At 36.8% G+C, this 5,059-nt stretch overlaps 1 long non-coding RNA gene across 1 annotated transcript; it reads left to right on the top strand.

Annotated features, from left to right (window-relative positions):
• The first annotated feature begins 430 nt into the window (after positions 1-430).
• On the top strand, positions 431-2,453 carry LOC139986676 (uncharacterized). Its single transcript, XR_011799695.1, has 3 exons — positions 431-1,552; positions 1,660-1,771; positions 2,122-2,453. It is a non-coding gene; the product is annotated as an uncharacterized lncRNA (long non-coding RNA).
• Positions 2,454-5,059: the final 2,606 nt, after the last annotated feature.

Raw genomic sequence — 5,059 nt, 5'->3', positions numbered from 1 at the left:
TATATGTCATAGCCTAATACCTTCAACAGAGATACATGAATCGTACGTATAAGAAATATAGAAATGAAATGTTGATGGGAAATAAATGATTGATTGGAATAAGACCGTGTTCGCTATGTAATTATCGTAGCGATTAGCGATTACTTTTTAATAATTTCGATATTGCGAGTAAGATGAAATTATCTGGAATAACGTTTGAAATGTATTCGGGATGAAATTATGAATTTTAATATCTTTAAATAAATTTCTCCCTTAATAAAGAGTTTCACCGGTACGCGCCATAACGTTCGCTTTTGTTTTAACGAATTATTACGAGGTAATTAATTAAATTCAATGATACGTTTCTGTTACTTTCTGCCTATTATTCAAACTTCTTCCTAGATTAACATTACGCTTTTAAATATTCAGACGATTAATTACAGCGGACAAACTTTCCTAGGAAAATTATGAAAATCAACATCTTCGAAAAATACGTTGTTTTAAGCTTCGAATCTATTGCGAATAAAATAAACGAGCTTCTAAGTTTCATAGTAAACGAAAAATGTTACACGAATGAATTACACTGATTCAGCTCTGATATGTCTGACTACGACTTATGAAAGTATCTGCGCACATTAAATACGAAGTATTAAATATGAAAATTATAAAACAGCTTTAATACATTTACTCTTTTCATTTACTCTAAATATTAATGTAATATCCATGACATTAATACCGATTAAATTAAGCTAAAGATTAATACGATATCAAGCAACGCCGACGAGTCATCAATCATGGTCAGGAGGCAGGTCCGTACTGCAAAGGTTTAAATTGTGAACGTCGATCGGTCATTTATTTTCCACTGCTCTAATATTATAAAAACTATTCCGATACGACCGAATTGTAATTCGTTCAGTGCACAAACATGTCTGGCGAAGGACTCGGATCTGAACGGAACAGATTCGATGTCTTCGCCACATCGATCGCCGTACCACGACAGAATACATATACACGATGTCGAGGTATTAAATCTCCATTGTCCAGCGCGCCGTCGATACTTCTGAATTACGCTCGACTGGCTGTTCGCACGTCACCATTTGCAAAGCATAAATTCGCTTTGATTCGCGGACGATTCACGACACGTCGAGCACATCCGGAAACCGCTGTGTGCTTTCACCCTTTTCCACGCCACGTTCCACTCTCGCCAGACGCACCGAGAGCCACGGCCAATCACGAGGGACAGAGCAATTTGTTCAGCAAATTAGGTTAAATCTGAATCTTGGTGGTCTCGTTTCCCCGCGGCCTCTTGCCATCGATTATCCACGCACACACGCGCCTCTTCTGCCGGAAGAAGGGGACACAAAGGATGAAACGGGAACGCCGCATGTCTAACCGAACGGAAAGTGGAGAAAAATTGCGGGCAAATCACTTTGAGTATATGTTACAAATGATGCCGTAATAGGTCGGATTTTTATGTAAGAAACTCGTTTGGCAAATCGAGTAATCTCGTAAAAAAGTGGAGAAAATTGATGAAATTATATAAGATAAGCGTGGATGCTTTGCAATTGGAAAGGTATTGCGCCGGTTGTCTAACTATCGTAATTATACGTAAATACAATATTTTCCTTTGATCTGAGTTTCATATTAAATTTTTTAATGGAGCATGTTGTGTTTTTTCAGCAATTAAGAAGAGTAATTATTACGTGAATTTTAATATATAGGAATTGATATTAAAGGAAACCATGAAGCCTGCTTGGGAACCAGAGAGTAATTTACGACTGAAATATCCAAGGTAAATATTAAACGCAGAACAGTTGATAGGAATCGCGGATATGAGCTTCGTGTACGAAAAACAGAGAATAAAATCATATCAAATTCATACAAATTAAATATAGCATATAAATTTATACGACATAAGTATATAATAACGAAATACGGTAGCACCGTTATTTTCATGCATAACATAATTCAGCGTATTTTAATCATCATCGACGTTAAAAGTCTGTTTATATTTCGAAATTGTTTAATATCCAAATAAATTAACTGATTAATTATTCCGACGTTTAATTAAATGATTTATCGTTATTATATGACAACGCGTTATTGACGGCAAAAAATGGATTGTACGGAATGATGTTGCAGGTTAATAACGTCTGTCAATATCGATAAATGGGTAAAAATGGATTTGACCGTATTTTCTTCTTTATTTCATAAAAGCGTTTAAATGTTTATGTATATATGTAATCTTGATAATACAAACTCTACATTGTATCATGAAAGGAGCTGTCGTAAAATAAATGATCACTCTAAACTATTTAGAACCATCTTTCCGAACATGAGATTATACAGATCCTTCTTTTTCTTTTTCAAGAAGTATATAAATAATTGACAATCAAAATTTCGACTCATTTGTAGAAACATTGCATGTACACCGATGCCCCTCGAGTCTTAAATAAATTATCTATAGCGGCAAACTACTGCAAAACTTACAGAATTTTTTTAACTTTAAAATTTCCAATTTTCCCTGCTCACAAATCCTCTATGTACATAGATGTTTTTCAAATTCTAAATAGTTTATTTACAGCAGCATAATTTTCCCTAATTTCTAATCTGCCCCGGTATTTCGTAATTTCCAATTTTCCTCTCTCGATAGTCCCTAATTTCAAAGCTTCCTTTGCCTGGTATATATTTCGTAACCTCCAATTTTCTCTTCTCAACAATATCGCTCCCTTTCAACCCTCGTATTATTGTTTCCCTTGCATATTTTCGCACCGGCGTTATCTCGATCCTTTCCAGCACGTATGTGCTTCTCGTCAGAAATCCATATTCCATAATCAACCTTACGTCAGGCCACAGAGACGAGAAAAAAAAGCAATGCCATCGGCGAAGGAACTGAAAACCGTTGTCATCGGTCGGCGAGCAAAAAGGATCATCGTCTTCGTACGTGGCTTCGAAGAAAAGAAGCATACGTGGGCACAAGGGAAGAAACGGTGCACGTACTCGGGATAGAAGAAGCGGTGTCGGCCATTTATCGGTAGGATTTACTGTTCTACGTCCCTCCTCTCTACCGATTGTCCGTGAATTCGAACGGTTATATCACTGGAATTTCATTTCTGTCCGACCGCGGGACATTACCGTCCGTTTGCTCTGTCCCACGAGTTGTGAGAGATTTTCCTGTCCGCCACCCTCATAATTTCCCCTCTCCGCCGTCTCTGCCATCCTTCAAGGACCACCGAGATACCTCAAAACGACGTACTTAATAGCCGGTGAAAGAACAATCGTATATATTTGCGGAAGAATGCAAATCATCCTCGATATGAACGAAATCAATCATCACGGTTTGATTTAAATTTTTCATCGCTAAGGAACTAACAGGATGTTCCGAGTTTTAAGCAAACCAAACACTGTTCTGTACTAACTAGACGAGTTTTTATAAGCGATGGTATCGAGGGACGAATGGTCTTTTTGAACCGTTCAACTTGGACTTTAAGCGACGAAGTTTTATTCCTTGTTGGTATAATCGCGGAATCGACGGCAGTTCCTTAGTTTTATTAATGCTGCGAGCAGCTTTGTTAAAACTTGAGAGCGGACGGGCTCTTTGTAGAGTACACCGAGTGTAACGGAGAGATTACCCTGACACAGTTGCGTTAAAAATCACATCGAAATTTTTCATTCTCTACCGTTTTAATTCAAAAGTATAAGCGTTGGCAAAAAGATATTTGCGTTACATAAATAACGATAGACAATTATTACGCACCTAATTCCGTTGAAATTTTTTTTTAATTTTTTTTTAAATTGTACAAGTTCGACTTTTGGAATTATTCGAATATGATGTTCCTAACAAAATTCTGGTTACCTAATTCACTTTTCCGATAGATGCCCAACTTCCGCATACCACGAGTTCAATACAGCATCAAGCCGCGAAGGTCTGGCCAGTTTGCCTATCATAGGGGATAATTAATCCGGCAAATCATTGGCCAATTGCAATTGCCAATGCGACCACGTTAATTAACGATCTACGGTTAATAGATGGACTGCAAGCAAGTGCATTGCGTAAAACGTTGGTTTGCCGAACATTTTCGGCAAGTATTATTCCATTGACAATTATCACATGCATGCAAGCTTGTGCATGTACGGGCATGAACGGAATCTCCTATTTTCATGGGAGAGGTCAACGCCGAAGCCACGTACCAATAATAATATTGCAGTCTATGACGATGCTCATTACGAACCCGATATAGTGCACACAAAGTCAGGTACCGCAGAAGTAAAACTAGACGTTCTGGTAAAAATGTCTCATACAACAAAGAAAAAAAGAAACTATCGTAATTACGATCGTAAAGGATAACAGGAGCTGTAGCAATCGGTTTCAATCTCTTGCCCACCTTTTACCTATTTTCTTCTAACGCCCACGAAAATTAACACGGACCTCCTGTATCGTGCAAATCCTTTGCTACTTTCACGATTAAGAACCGTTACATGCGCTTTCACTCGCAGATTTTCAAGTCGAACTTAACATGTTTATACACGTATAAATATATCTATGTGAAATATAAAAATATATAAAATAGTGTACGAAAATGTGATCCAATTACTTTTATGAACGGAAGCTTCACATTAACACGGACAAATAGCTACGAGATTTATCCGAATTTCATCTGGATGAAAGTCAAGGAAGTCGTTGACCTTAACTTTGAGATCTTAGCGTACGGCTTCTAACAGACTCAAGGTTTCATCGATATCAAAGTTTTATACATAGAATCCAATAACTATGCGGTGCACGTGTACGGATTTAAAGGATTGCTTATATTCTTATAACTTCAGTGCTCTGGTATAACAGTCTAATATATAGTTCCAAGAACCTTAAAAAAAATTTTTTTTTTTAATTTTAATTTTTCAATTTTATAACAATAAGATGATCTGCCTTAATAAATGCTTCTCTTCGATTTATTAAAAGAAAGAAAATAATATGAAATTTAATCTCCGTTGAAACTGCATCTTTTTACCGTAAAATTCGCTGCTTTTTTTGGGTAGGAAATATCGAGTGAAACATTTGCGAGGATTAGACAAAAACGTGACA

The sequence above is a fragment of the Bombus fervidus genome, chromosome 1 (genome assembly GCF_041682495.2).
Source record: "Bombus fervidus isolate BK054 chromosome 1, iyBomFerv1, whole genome shotgun sequence".
In the NCBI taxonomy this organism is placed as follows: domain Eukaryota; kingdom Metazoa; phylum Arthropoda; class Insecta; order Hymenoptera; family Apidae; genus Bombus; species Bombus fervidus.
Note: the sequence above shows the minus strand (reverse complement) of the source record. Positions and strands in the feature narration are given on the sequence as shown.